The sequence below is a fragment of the Lampetra planeri genome, chromosome 4 (genome assembly GCF_965212315.1).
Source record: "Lampetra planeri chromosome 4, kcLamPlan1.2.h2, whole genome shotgun sequence".
Lineage (NCBI taxonomy): Eukaryota > Metazoa > Chordata > Hyperoartia > Petromyzontiformes > Petromyzontidae > Lampetra > Lampetra planeri.
Window position 1 is genome coordinate 20942956 of NC_136110.1, and position 15782 is coordinate 20958737.

General features: G+C 48.4%; 1 protein-coding gene across 1 annotated transcript in view; it reads right to left on the reverse strand.

The window, feature by feature from the left end:
• The window catches only part of RP1 (RP1 axonemal microtubule associated), a gene marked incomplete at its 3' end in the record, with an annotated part of 79036 nt that extends 74937 nt beyond the window's left edge, over positions 1-4099 (reverse strand). Inside the window, exon 1 of the mRNA XM_078593385.1 lies at positions 3706-4099. The remainder of the gene's footprint in view (positions 1-3705) is intronic.
• Between the last annotated feature and the right edge of the window lie 11683 nt (positions 4100-15782).

Consider the following 15782-nt stretch of genomic DNA (forward strand, 5'->3'; position numbering starts at 1 on the left):
ATGGAAGTATATTCGTATATGTACGGTACAACAGTGCATTTTGCTGCACTGCCATCTAATATATATTTATGCGATATAACCCAAAAAAAACTATTATGTTTATTGGTTCAGATAGCCTACATGTTAAACTGCCCGCTAATGCCCACTACATGGCTCCTCATCCCCTATGCCAACCTGTTTGTATACGTGGGGGTCACTAGTCACGCACCCAAGCAACCCTGCTGAGTGTTTCCCAGATCTGATAAGGTCTCGAGCAATTTGGGTGATTCTGCAAAAGGTCGAGGACCGTTTGAAGTTTAGCTCAAGGATGCTCGGAATTTCATACAGCAGGATAGGGTAAGCAAGGGGGAATAAATAACGTGGCAGGAGAGTGTTGTAGGTGTCATCCACAAGAGAAGGTTCCAGTGGGTGGGACGCAGGCGCAGGATGGAGGAGGGCAGGTAACCGAGACGGCGCATCAGAGTGGCAATGAGGGTCAAGCAGAGGAAGTTGAAGGTCAAATGTCAACTTTACAAGAGCTAGGGGACTCAGCAGGAGGCACGAAGTGACGGTGACATGTGGCGGCATCAGTGGAATTGTTTGAGAGAACTCCTAACCTTGACGACGGACGACAACAAGCAGGCGTTGCACGTCCGTACGGAAATTGCGTTACCACCATCGTCGACAACAAACGCCGGATTGAAGCACTCTCAGGCTGCGTCAACGGCAGCCCCCGAAAATGCACGCGCCGTGGTGCCGGACTGCCTTATGTGTTTAGTTTGTTGTCCTCCCCCCCCCCCACACACCTTCCGATTAGCACGGTTGGCTACGTGCGGGTGTGCGAAAGACGGTCTCGTCTGATTACCCACACCGTGCGCTCGATTCGTATTTGATTTAATCCCGGCTGGGTCAACACGCTACGTCACCGTTTGCGCTGCTTCGCTCTCGTGAGCGGCGGGCGAGAGGCAAGGGGGCGCCGAGAGGCCACGACGCCGCCGCCACCGCTTTGTTTGTCCTGCCCCACGCGGCGAGAAAAGCTCGGCGTGCCAACTCAAAGCGCGTTGTGAAGCGCCGTCTAAAGAGGAGCCTAGCGCATGCCACGGCAGCGGCCACTGCCAGGGATTAACTCATTAACTCAGTGTTCTTCACTCATTTTCAGAGGGGGCGGCCACGTTCGCCGAAAAGACATCTTCAATGTGAGGGCCGCAACACATTTTAAACCATTGGTGGTTTTGACAGCACAATGATGATGAGGTGATGGGGGGTGGGTGGTGATTTCACTATTTGCGTATTGTCGGGGAGGGGGCACACGTCAGGGGCCGCACTAAAGGCCACCAGGGGCCGCCAGTGGCCTGCGGGGCCTTGCAATGAAGGACACTGGATTAACTTCAGTCGCGTTTGTGCCGAATCCCGTCTGCCGCATCCATTACAAATGTAATTGCGTCATTCAGCTGAAAAAACAACTACAAAGAAACTGGGATTGGCCAAACTTCCCAATGCTGAAAAATGCAAGCGAATTACTCAGTTGGGATTACGTATTGTGACATCGCTCACTGCTGCAAAACTATGACAGGACCCTCCTGAAAGAGGGCTTGAGACCCGGCGAGGCTCTCCTCGTTAAAAAAGACACGCAGAATAATTGGAGAAGCGGGCCTGCCCCCCGTCTCTCTACCCACTGCTTTTCTACAACCGTTTTAGTTCACGTCGACGGTTCGAACACGCAACATAATGTAACGGGCCCACGCATTGCCTCAATACAAAATAATTTTTTTAAAAACGTAACACAGAGACTCACCTCTAATACCGGACCGATACGTGTATTGTTGGAATAAATACCATACATTGAAAATGTGAATGAATAAAACGTGAGAAAAAACACGCAAAAACAACTGTAAAAAATCAATGTGAAGCGCCGTCAATTATATTGCACAAATCAATGATATTGCACAATGAATTGCAATTACTGTGTAATTGTAATTTAATCTAACAATGCTGCTATGTGTGTGTAATTAAAATAGGGCCCAGGTCTGACTCCAATGCACCTCTCGCTATGACTCTGGCTAAGAGTCGTGGTGTGCCACCTTTCAGTCGAGAAAGCAACCTGGAAAATATTCAGTGACAAATTAAGCCCTGGCCACACAGGTGGATGGGGCACCTCAGATTTGGACAATGATAATCACCACTCCGCCAAATCCTCGGAACACCGGGACACAAACCGTGTGTACTTGAGGCAGGACGTGTGTTTCTGTGCTGCACTGCAGTGGACAGGATTGTAGCAGACTGAGCGGAATGGCAACACAAATATTAAACACAATTATTATGAAAATAATATTGTCACGTATTTAATGCATGAATGCCTCCGCTGACTGTTGAGATTCTGATTCAGGAAGTGTTGTTACTTATTTAATTGTTTGGAGAAACAAACGATTGTATGAACCCTCCTCGTAAAATCTCGGAGTTTGCTGGGTTTGGGAGTTGGGGAGCTTCACTGAGTCTCAAGAGGCTTCAGATTCGGTGAGTTTTCAAGGACTGGACATTAGAACCAATTTTTTTTATAAAAAGCCATCATTACAATAGTTTGAGAAAAGTAAAATTTTCCCAAGCCACGTGACCAGCTTTGCCGATCATGTGACCACAGCTTAGAAGCACGCGTTTAGATTATTTGGCTGCGGTAAACTTCCACGCAATAAGCCACTTAGTTGAGCTGTTGTTTGTGGCCAGGTCGCTTCTCAAAAATAAATAATAGCTCAGTGGCCCTTACCTGGTAAAATAAAAATAGGATTTTTTTTGTATATTTACGTATTTTATTGACTTTCTTACCTTTCCTATACTTTGCACTCCTATCCTTTTTTAATTATTATTTGTTGTTGTAACCTTTTGACCCACCCCTCCTGGACATCTATGAAAAAATAAGAGCTTCATAACTCATCAGATTTTTCCACACTAAATAAAGAGTTCTGATTCTGGGAGAGCGCAGGCATTTACACAGGTGCGACCCCTTCACCCTGCGTCTTCCAGGAAACTCGAGTGGTCAACATTCTGTTCACACACACCCCTTCCCTATCGGATCAACAACTCTGCTCGCCGACTTCTAATGTCCTGCTGCCCGACATCTTCCGTTGTCAAGGGACGCCTCGTGCACGCCTGCACGCCGTTCTGCGCGTCTGAGGCTGACGCATGCTGCCCCGTTCGCAATGGACGATGCGTGGGCCAAAAGTAAAGTAAAAAATAATACCCCCCACAGTCTTGTCTGCGAGATGTCAAACTCAAAATTGTAGATTACGTCGACAAATCACATCTTTGGCATAAGGCCTCTTCCACCGCCAGTCACTCACAATATCACACGAGATGTTACATTCCTGTAAATACACGTGTATTTACAGAAATGTAATATATTTAGTTGGAAAGGACGTAACTTGCTTATCCGAGTGGGCAGCATTGAGTTAATAACTGACGTGCACAACAAATGCCGATAAATCAACAGTAAAACAGTGGCATAAACCTTTCATGGGTTCACCTTGCCGCTATTGACCTACAACCAGCGGGAAGATTCCGACAATTCTAGAGATTTCCGCAACAGTAAATAAACTTCCTACTCGCCACCGTCTACTGCTAAGCAACATTTCAAGACTGAAGCCAAAAACGTCAGAGGAGGCAGCCGTGACACGGCGAACTTCGCGAGCACCGGTCACGCAGCTCGTCTCGCCGGGTTATTCGCCTACGTACCTCACGTAAGAATGTCAAATAATCCACGGGCATCAATCGACAGCGGCCGCTGCTTGCTGGCCTCCACGCAAGCGGCCCAACAGCGTCCACAGTCCAACCTCCCAGATCTCGCCCGACGCCAACGTCCCCGATGGGACACTTCGCCCGTGCTCCCGGCTCCACCTGGACTCAGAACGACACCGGCAACGCTTCTGCTGTCCCCGGCGCCAGGTGGTGCATATTTTTCCCCTGCTCCTGCCCCGGCCGAATCGGACCCCGCGTGTTGTGCGAGAGCGGTCGTTTTGAAACTCTGAAACGAACCGGCCCCCCCGTTTTTGGGAAGCGCTTCTTGGGGTGTTTTTTTTGTGTTCTGGGCTGGCGCCGTGGATGGGCCCTGTGGCGGCGGATAGCGACCGTTGCTAGGCCGGCAAATATCTGTTTGGGTCTAACTCCAAACAAGTCGCCGAGATACGCGCGAGGCAGACCCCCCCCCCCCACCACCTCTGCTCCCACTCAACCCTCTCCAGCTCGCTGCCGCGGGGGCCCAAGCACCCAGCCCAGCACTGCAAACATTCGGACGCCCTAGACAAACAGGGCCAGCAACCCAGCAGCACCATCCGTTCCACCTCCCCCCCGCCAAATCCCCCACCCCACGCCGGGCGCCCTCACCTTGCAAACTGTCTCCTTACAGGATTTGGCTGTAAAACAACAACCGCCGCGTGCCCCCCTTGCAAGGGTCCCAACTTGCACGCCGCTCTCAGGTGAAGTGTTTTCGCATTTTCGATTCACAGCCGAAGCGGGGCCGCTTCAATGCAATCGTCCAGCTGTTGGTTTCAAAGCGAGGTTTTGTTTGGGGAATTTCACGCCCCCCATCTCCCTCCTCCCCGCCACCTTCCCCTTCCTCTTAAGGCCCAGCGGTCAAAATATGCCAGCGAGGGGTGGCCCACAGTTGGGACGTGCGTGGCCAAAGGCGCCCAAGCGTTGCTTAGGCGCCACTCGTTTTGGCGACGCTAGAGACCGCGCTATCTGAACCCCGTTCAGATATGCCCGCCCCCGTCGGCCGTTTGGCAACGAAGCTCAAAACGATCGGTGCAAACGGTGACGTTTTATAGAGTTGTTGGGTTTTGTGAGTCGAAGTAATTGCGGCTGTGGGCGGCGTCGCCATGCCCCGATCCTGGCAGCTATGAATTTTCTCGTCGGCTTTGTGCAAGGGTAGGCAGGGAGAAAAGGCCCTCGTTTGAATGCAGCACGCCTGGATAAACCTTTTTACCAACGGCATTATTTTGCACTTTGGTCGCTGCCGCCAGCACAAAAAGCCCCCTGAAAGCGTTCAAGAGGACGCGGCGCAAGCTCCAATGCAATGTCATCCATCTGGGTCTTCAGGTTCACGTCCCTTTATAGGTGACGCGGGGTTAAAGAGGAATTTGACGCACATTTGAATGGAGAAAAAAGCAACTGTTGAACGTAGACGTGACAATTTCTGAGCTGCTGTTTTCAGGCGTAATGCTTTGCCTGTCAATTCTAATCTTGGTAATTAAGGTAATGCATACCGGTTCGTGACACTGATTAGTGCTCGACTCACAGCTTAGAAGGTCGTGAGTAGGTCGATTCAGCAATCTATGTTCAATAAATGAACGACCGCTTTGTGGGAAGTTAACAGTGTACGTGCTATGGAGAAACTGTCTTCCACCATGGGAATGTGGAATTTCCACCATGTGTTCAGGGCCTCGAACAGAGGTGAGTACTGTACAAAGAGACCCACTTTGGCTTTTATTTTATTTCCAGAGATTTAAGACCAATCAATCAGTCAATTTACCAGAGGAAACCCAAACAGTATCAAGACATTTACAGAAGTAAATAACAAAACGTAATTATTAATATTGAATTCAACGTACTGGAGGGCATAACTTCCCATGGTTCTCTGTGCCACGCGTGTGTATTCCCCACCTTGGAGCCCTCTCCACCGTGGACAGGACAGAGCGTGCGTACTCATGGCTCCAGTCCAAGTGGACTTGGGCAGGGCGGCAGAGACAATGACAAAGATCCTCCGTGTAGCTTACATGGGTCTGCTGGGGCAAGTGGTGTTATTATCGAACCCTCATTGAGGACTGGGGTGTGGCCAGAACCACCCACGTCCGCCTTTGTCTCCCCATTATTAATGTCTTACACACCGCACCAGCTACGTGTTTAAGGCTGAGTCCCAGGAACCAGTTCAGTTATTCCCCACGGGAATCGAACTCGAGTTTCGAGCTTTAGTAGCGCAGTGCGCGAACCACTGCGCCACCGCTCCCCGCAGGGGACCTCGGCCGAGAGCAGTGGCGTCCGATGAGCAAGCTCCAGAGTCCGAGTCGGCACCTGGCTGCCCATGGCTACGATTAATCGCGATCCCAGAGTCAACGGTGCAAACCCCGAACAACCCAAAACAAAACATCTCCATGGCACTCGCCCGAACAGCCTGGTTACACGCCCACCGCATTGTTTGCGGACCTCTGGTGAACGGCGGGGGGCACGATGGCACGAGGGGCGAATCGGGAGCGGTCGCTCCGTGGCTCGGCATCGTAAACAACGCGAAGGCACGAGGCACGAGGCGACTCGGGCGGCACGACAAGCGATCGCTGCACTGCAGTGGCCCGCGTGCGATCGGTGGAGTCATGGCGCCAAGCTAGCAAATACTTTAACGAGATGATCAGACGAAGTTGGTGGGAGGATGCAGCGGCGATGCTTTCACGTCCATCCGCGCATAATTAAACGCTCCAGTAATAACAAAGATACAGATTCCCCCATATAGCCTTAAACAGACTGTTCGGGCAAGCGCTGTTAGCGAGCATCTATGAAGGCCGGCACGGCACATGAGGGGGTGGGTGGCCAGCACCACGCCCGGACGCCTTTGTCTCCATAGTGGCGATGTTTACACACTGCACCAGGTACTCATTTGAGGCTGAATCGACCTTGGTGTTGGCCACGAGTGGAATTTGAACTCGTAGCGCAGTGTGCTAACCGCGTACACAGTTTGTACTTATATTCAGTGACTTTCTAAGCTTTCCTATACTTTGCACTCCTATCGTTTTTTTGTATTATTTGCTGTTGTAACTTTCTGACTTGGCCCTACTGGACATCTGTGAAAAAGAGCTTCATAGCTCATCGGATTCTTTCAGTCTGATTCAAATCTGATCAGACACACACACGACCTTTGCTGTAATATACGGGGGCGGGGGGTGGGTTAAGTGCACCTTAAATGCGGATAATACGGAACCCGTGGCTGTAATCCAGTGGAGTGCAGCTGGAGTTGGTGGAGAATGTACTGTACAGTTGCAGGCAGTGCAAGACACCCAGGCATGAGACACTCAGTTGATGTGTGTGGGAAGCGTGACGAGATCAAGGTGTGTACGTGTGCTCCGGCCATCTGATATTAACTCCCTCGCCCGGTATGCAGGCGGTCGTGGGTACGATCCCGACTCTAACGCCTGCTGTATATTTTCAGTTAGAATGCTCTCCACGTGGCGGCGTGGATGTTTCTCCAGGCCCTCCGCTGTTTCCCTCCACATTTAGAAACATGCGTTTTAAGCATTTCACGGCTATAAATTTACACGTGCTAAGCCACTTCGTTGAGCTATCATTTGTGGCTAAGTCGCTTCTAAAAAAGAGCTATATAGCTCAGTGGGCCTTACTTGGTAAAATAACAATTAATTTAAAAGATAATTTAGTTGTGTCTGGCTTCCTCACATGTATGAAATATGCAAAGTGGAATCGACCAAAAAAATCCCAATTCAGAAACCTCCAGAAACAAAAACAAGTATTGGGACTCTGGATAAACATGCACTCAATAGGAACACAACCTCGCGATAAGTTTTTGCAAGATTATTATAAATTTCTCCCTTCTCTCAGATAAAGAGAGAGGAGAAGTGGAAAGACAAACGCGTCTGTGGAAGGAACGTTTGGACGAAAACGGGTTGAGGTTCAACATCAAAAAGACGGAGTATATGGAGTGTGGCCCCCAAACCGACGGCACCATCAGCATTGACGGAGAAGATCTGAAGAAAGTGACGGACTTTAAGTACCTGGGCTCCACCATCAGCTCAGATGGTAGCATCACGACTGATGTGAGGTCACGAGTCAATGCGGCATGGATGAAGTGGAGGCAAGTCACCGGAGTCCTCTGTGATCGGAAAATGCCGGATAGGCTGAAGGGAAAAATTTACAAGACCATCGTCCGACCGGTGGCACTCTATGGATCCGAGTGCTGGCCAGCCACAACTGTACACGAACAAGCTCTCCACACCATGGAGATGAGGATGCTCAGATGGAGCCTCGGACTCACTCGATGGGATCGTGTCATGAACGAAAACGTTCGGAAGCGACTTGGTGTGGCCCCCATTGCGGACAAGATGCTTGAGGCAAGGCTTCGGTGGTACGGCCATGTGATGCGAAGTGAAGAGTCATCAGTGGCCAAGACTGCCATGCGTATTGAGCCAGACGGCCACCGTCCACGCGGACGTCCGAAGAAGCGATGGATGGATCGAATAAAGGAAGACATAAAGACGGTCAACACATCCCCTGAAGATGCCCTGAACCGAGCCAAATGGAGAAGACAATGCCGAAAAGCGGACCCTGCGCCACAGCGGGAACAACGCTAGGAAGAAGATTATAAATTTCTCCCTTGTCAAGCCACAGTTTTTTTGTGAACTGCTTTTTGCGTTTGGTCTGTTGTCCTACCCCGCACCTCCGATTGATGAAGACCTTCCCTCGCTGTGTTGGCCACTAGTCTCACTATATATTCTTTGGGTCTTCCGGTAAAGTCACGTAGAAAGGTTAAAAGAAAATAATAATAAAAACTACGACGTTTCAATCGCAACACAATCGTTCGTCATCAGGAAGAAAAAAAAAGGGGGACAGCTGCTGAAGTAGACTGTTTTAAAGGTTTAAAATGGGTGTAGCCCAAGGGTGGAGCTAGTGGTGCTAAAGTGAGAATTGAGCATGTAAATGTAAGATCGGAGGGCGACCTCCACGACGAGGGCACGGAAGTGTCTATGTTAATGTGAGAGATTAGCATGTTAATGGAAGATCTGAGAGCGGCTTCTACGAGGGCACGGATGTGGCTTTGTTAATGTGAGAGATTAGCATGTTAATAGCAGAACGCAGAGCAGCAACGTCGAGCTGGGTGAGCGAGGTGGCTGTGTTAGTGTGGGAAATTTAGCCTGTTAATGTAAAATCAGAGAGCCGAAAATAACGACTAACATCGGAAAGTGGTAGGATGGGAACATCATAGCCAGTTATGACTTACACTGGTTGATAACGTCCTTCCAGTGATTTCTCAGTTTATACCCATCTTCTCGATTGAAGTTGTGTCTGTGTCTGTATATGTGGATAGCTTCATGAACGAATTTTTGTTGATATCCAGTGGGTTTGCAAAGTACCTCCATCATCGAGAAATCAATTTCGTGTGAGCCATCACCGCATTAAAACAATGATCAGCCACAGCCGAGGTATTGGTCCTACCGTGTTCAGATCTGCCTTATGTTCACGAACACGGCCGGAGACATGTCGCTTAGCTTCCCCAATGTAACTACTGCCGAAGACACAGCTTAGTTTGTATCAGGGATCACATCCTTAACAGATGGGATCAGATCACGAATTTTACGTACTGTGTTAAATCGAACCTGGATCTTGTGTTTGCTCATGATTTTGGAGATATTTTTGGTGACCCCTGTTATGACAAGGTGGTTTTGATTGGGTTCTCAGATGGTTCTTTCCCAACGGTTGGGGTGATAGCTTTACGGATTGTGTAGTCTGAATATCCATTCATCTTGAGACCTTGGTGTAAGCGTTTCAGTTCACTGGCTAGGTGATGGTCAGAAATACATTGAGCTCTATGGTTTAGAGTTTTGATGAGGGAATTCTTCTGGGCAGGATGGTGGTGGGAGTCAGGTTTTAGATATGCATCCGTATAGGTGGCATTCCTGGAGACAGAGTGTCCCATTGAGCCATCTGGTCTCCTTTTGATTAAAACATCCAAGAAAGGTAGCTTGCCATCCTTTTCCACCTCAATGGTGAATTTGATGGCTGGGTGTATGGAATTGATGTGGTTGAGGAATTGGTTCAGAGCTGGTCGGCCATGTGGCCAGATGACGAACGTGTAATCTACGAACTTCTTCCACAAGGACGATGTAGAGTGGATGTCTGGATGGCATCTGTCTCAAATTTTTCCATAAAAACATTGGCTACAACTGGCCGTCTCTGGCCGCGGTTTCGCTTTGCTCACCCTCTTTTTGTGGACCCATCTACTCCTCGACACATTCCCCGTGTACATATGTATTTCCAAAATGCCCCATGACACATCCACTGCTGGGTGAAGGCCTCCCTCCCTAAGTTGTCCCCAGCTCGGCCCTGCGGATGTAACAATACATCTAGCCCCAGCACACGAGCTCATGTCATTGCTCCCATCTCTGCATCGGAGGCGTGTTTTAACCGCCTCACATTTACTCGATGGCACAGCGCACTTGCAAATGCCGATTCCAGTAGAGTATTCACGAATGCACACTAACACGGAAACGGCAGGGTTATAAATACTCAGGTTGTTTAAAAGTGGCGCTTATTCGGAGTAAACGAAGTACGTACACGACTGCTGCATCACCCAATACAGGCAACCGAGCATACGCGCGTTGAACTTCCTTCGCACCGTACGTAGCCAACCGCGCTAAATCGAAGGTGCGTGCGGTGTGCCAAATGTTTATTTTTCCTCTGCAGCCTCTGAACGCGCACACACTCTCTCTCTCTGAAAAATCATCCACATGTACGCTCCCACTCCTACCCCCCCCCAGAGACACAATTGTTCACCACGAAAATGGAACCCTAAACACCGCACGCGTACAATGGTGAACTTGGCAGCTCGGGTCACGGCAGGCTGCACCCTAAGACGCGAGTGTTTTCGTTACCCACTCGCCGTTGGAAATTAAATACAGCGTGTGTACGCACGGGCCAGTTCGGGTTTGTTTACGATACTTATCACCGGAGAGTGCCCGTGCGACTCCGCTAGCCTGGCGGCCACAAACTGCCCCCTGAATCTGAAGATTTATGAACACCGGAGGAATCCAATGAGCTATAAAGCTCTTTTTGTTCACAGATGTTCAGGGGGTGGTGAGTGGGGGTGTCAAGAACGGTTCGACGATTCCTCGGCACGACGCCACGCGCCGTCCGTCACGTGGACGTGAACACGGCCTGGGGTCTCTGACAGAACACCCATCAAGCGGAGGATTGACAAAAAGTTGCCGCACTTGCACATCATGCGCTGTTGTAGGGGGAGCATTGTGAGTAACAAATAAATAGGTTTGTCTCGCTGTATGGTCAGGAGAGGAAACATATAAATGAGGAGCTTCAGACAAAGGCAATGAATGTGATGATGGCCTAACCACCTCCTCTAATAGGAGTTTGCCAACAGCATTTGTCAACAATCTATTCGGCTTTCGGTGCTTGTTTACCCAGTAAGGCATCACGAGTCTCAATAGTTTTTTTTTCAGGAGGGTCCTTCCTAGTTGTTTGCAGTAGGGGGCGATGCTGCTGCTGTGTGTACACCCAACTGAGTCATTTCCAGGTAATTTTTCAGCATTCGCATATTTGGCCAATACTAGTTACATAATACTGTACGGTGGGTTTTTTTGCAATGGGAGGAAACTGGACAGCCCAAAGGAAAGCCATGCGGAACAGGGGGAGAACACACAAACTCTGTACTTGAGTTCCTTGCTGTGAGTCACGTGTGTTATCACTGCGCCAGGGAATCTGTCTTTTACAACTTTTAATATCATAGTCGCCAATAGCACGCAACTCAGATGTCCGCACAGGTTAAGGGATCGCTTGATTGTTTGTCTCTGCCTTGTTCAGCATTGTCTGCTCTGACTAGTTTGGCCGATTCACAAGCCCTTCTTAGTACGCACCCGAGTGATGTTATGAACACATTTGACTAACACAGGAGGGTATATACTTGAATCAATTCCCAATGAGAATTCCACTTTTCAGCATTGATAAAATTTCTTTCATCATAAATTCCAAGGTAAATTCCGGAGTCACCTGGCTTTCTAAGGTCAATGCTCCAATTGAGCAGTCAGGCTCCGAGCCGCTGGCATTCCGAGCAGGATTAGAAGGCGATGCTTGGACAGTACACAATGGCCAGTGTGGCAGCGTAATCCTGAGACATTTTTGAACTCTGGAGTTCAGAGAGCGATCGTCGGTGTTTGCGAGAGCAGGCAGGGAGGCAGGAGCTCAGCGGTGAGGCTGATGCAACGCTGCAGATTACAGATAGCAAAAACAAGTCGGCCTCCCTTCAACCGATTCCAATGCTGTGTAAATTAGGAGAAACTAATCAAATATATACAAGTGCATGCAGACTGAAAACAAATAAGTGTATACATTACAAATAATATTAATACACACAAAAGGGGATTTATCGACAGAAAAAGGTGCGATCGTGACCGTAATATAGGTCCTCCCATCATACTTTGCATGTCCCCTAATATCATGACACCACATCGTGTATAACGCACACAGCCCCTTGTTTTATACCGACAACCCAACAGAGGCGAATGTTGACTCTTTTGGTGATGCAGAATGGGGACGTCACGATAACCGCGTTCCATCCCATGGGACGCGGTTCTCCGATCTCGCGTCCCATCCCATGGGATGGGCGCGCGAGGCAACAGCTTCACTTAATGTACAAATGGCAATAGTTCCAATTCAAGCTGGAAATTTGAGTTCCAAGTCCAGCTTTAGTGGTACTCTGTCACATTCACAATCTGTAATACACAAGTAATGAGCTACACTGCAGCGGTGGCCAACTGGCGTCTCCTGAACCACACGCGGCTCTTTAATCCACCACGTGCGGCTTTATTGAAGGGGCATAACCTAGAACGTACTATCACAGTAGCAAAAAATAAACAATGTCTCCCGTGCTGTACCGAAAACTGTCAATATATACACTTGGATGTTTGCAGACTTCACGTGTACTTTTTGGTTCTTAGTCTGTTACAGGCCACCCCTGAGCTACAGGCATTATTTTAATGGTAAAAGAATACATTAATTCATCCCTTTCACCGTTCCAATTAAGTAAATTCTTATTTCAGCTTGAAGCCACCACTGACTTCATGTTTTTGACTGACACACAAAGGCCCACCCATATGAACAGAGGTTGCTAAAATTTAGATTTTTCATCATATTATCCACAACACACAACTCCTGTCAGTTTAATTTGTGTCGATCTTAGGTCTGACCTTCAAACCATTGGACGAACTTCAGGAATGGCCCTCGAGTTCAACACATAGGCTCGAACCAACCAATGAACCCACAGACCAACGAACCAAAACCAAAGTGGTTGCGATGTTCCTCTTATGTTTCAGTTGGAATGACTCGTACGTCACTCAGCCGTGATGTTCGGTAGGGATCCTTCCTGCAGAGCCTGAGTTCAAATCGCAGCCATGGGTGACACAAACCCATCACCATCACCCATCTGCAGGTGGTAAACCACTCGTTCGGAATTTCACAGTTATAGTCCTCTGGAGTGACTAGTTCCCGCCAGAGGATTGTAGAATTTCCACTGATGTCTCTGGACCAGCAGGACGGTTAAGCGCCGCTCAACGCTCATTTGAGCGCTGAGAACTCTTGACGATTCAGAACACGGAGATGAGAGCAGTCGCATAACGAGCGTGGGACAGCTTTGCTCCCCCCCACCCCTGCTGGCCAAAGCTACGAGTTGGGGCCCCCCTGACAACCACCAGAAGATATGGTTTCAACAACAGTGTAATAGAACAACAAAACGTTCCACCTTTTATTTTATTTTAACGAGAGCAGTAACGTTTGGCTTCCGCAAATTGCGTACCGCACGTGTGTTTCTATGTTGTTGTCATGGCAGTGTAACCAGATAGACAAGCAGAACCATTCTTCCGGGTTGGCGCGACATAGGGCTTGAGCACTATGATGTGATAAGGCAAGAGGGAGCCGCGACATGTAATAGCCGAGGTGCGACCGTGCGAGACAAATCAAATATTGGGGCCCCACCTGGCGATTGCCGCACCCCCTGAGATGATGATGTCGTTACTACACCACTGACTCAGACGCGGACCATCCCTTTGGCTGCCACTGCCATTATCATCGTTCCATCATCCCTTTTAGCCACGTGTCATGCCCAAGCCCACTCAATTTCATTGACAGTTCTAATAATGCCATTAACCCCGGGTGTGTTCTCTAATCCGTGCGTTTTCTCTGTTTATCTCCGTGTGGTCGTGGGTAACACGACACGAGCAACAGTGGATGGACCGTGGCTGCTGCTGCTGCTTACGATTACTCTGAAAGGTGGTGATGTTATCCGACTTGCGGGCCGCTGTGTGGGTGAGTGGCAGACAGAGGTGAATATCCACTGCGAGTGGCTGTGAACCTCCACGACCCAGAGGTGTGGACTCGAGTCATGTGACTTGGACTCGAGTCAGACTCGAGTCATGAATTTGATGACTTGCGACTCGACTTGGACTTGCATAACAATGACTTTGTCCCACCTATGAGATGTGGACTCGAGTCATGTGACTTGGACTCGAGTCAGACTCGAGTCATGAATTTGATGACTTGCGACTCGACTTGGACTTGCATAACAATGACTTTGTCCCACCTCTGCCACGACCCTAACGCGACTCGGGATTAAAACAGACCGCCGTGCTAATTACACATGGGATTATTACTGTGCGCTGACAACTCACACCGAGCGGCCGCAAAGCACTTTACGGTGGAACACGCGTGGTTTAAATGGGGAGAGCGGTGGTGCTTTGGTCGGCGCATTGCGCTATGCACCCGGTCAGAGGCGTAGCTAGGATATTTTGCGCCCGGGGACGAACTATAAAATTGGCGCCCCCCCCCCCCCCCCGTTTATTCACATTTTCCTATTACATCGAATAAGGAATAACAATTTAAATGTTAATGAAACATTGTATTTAAAGAAGCAAATTTATAGAAATTATATTACATGGCTCACTCAGTCACTGTCGTAGACTGGTTGACATAGTCTACAAAAAAATAATTTTTCTTGATTTCACTGTCGCAAACTGGTCAATCACGTAATCAAAATCTGTTTTTTCCAATGTTTCTCTTTCAACGCTAAGAAGAGCAAGATCGCTGAGACGATCTTGTCCCATTGAAGCACGAAAATACGACAAAATAAGTTTCAATTTGCTGAACGACCGCTCACAGCTTGCAATTGAAACTGCTATTGTTATTAAAATTTGCAGTGAAATTCGCAAATTCGGAAATATGTCGTCTCCATAAAACACAATAAAACCAAGAAGATCCAAAGGAGTTTCTGGTAAAACTTAATTCCGGTTACTGAGCAGCATTTTGCAATCTCCAATTTCTGTGAAAAGTTCGTGGCCATTGATGTCGGTGTCATAGAAATTTCCAAAATCTGTGCAATTTCGACGAATTGCATCGACATCTGTGTTGGATAGAAGAGTTTTGACGTCCAGCAGAAATCCCAATTTTGTGTTCAGGTCTTTTAGTCGTAAAAATTGTGTTGACATCTCCTGTTGAAGTCGATAAAATACGCTCTTCATAACACGCACAATTTCTTCTTCTACTGAAAGTCCTGCATCTCTTGCCAGTTCTCCTGGCATCTTCCGACGTCGCCTAATTCTTCTGTCCACATCGATCCCCCAGGCTGTGCATCTTGTTTTGGCGTTTTCTACAGAACTTGGCTCAAATCATCACGAAGCTTGACAAATTCATGCTCCAAAGATTCAAGATCAGCTGCTGCTTCCTTGAAATTCATAGTAGGATCCTGTAAGCGCTTCTGAACACGATAAATGTTTCCAAGAATGACATTCCAGAAATGTAATAAAACTATGAAGTTAAAATGTAATACGCATGCCTGTAACTGTTCTGCATCACTTCTGGTTTCAGGCGTCATAGTTACGTCCTCCGATAATTTGTCTAGCAGCCCTACTAGTTAATCCAGTCCTTCATAGATAGCTTTAACAGCTTCTGATCGTGCACTCCAGCGTGTTTCAGACTCCCGCTTTACTGTGATGGGCACAGCTTTTTTTTAACTCTTCCCAACGAACGAGAGAAAAACA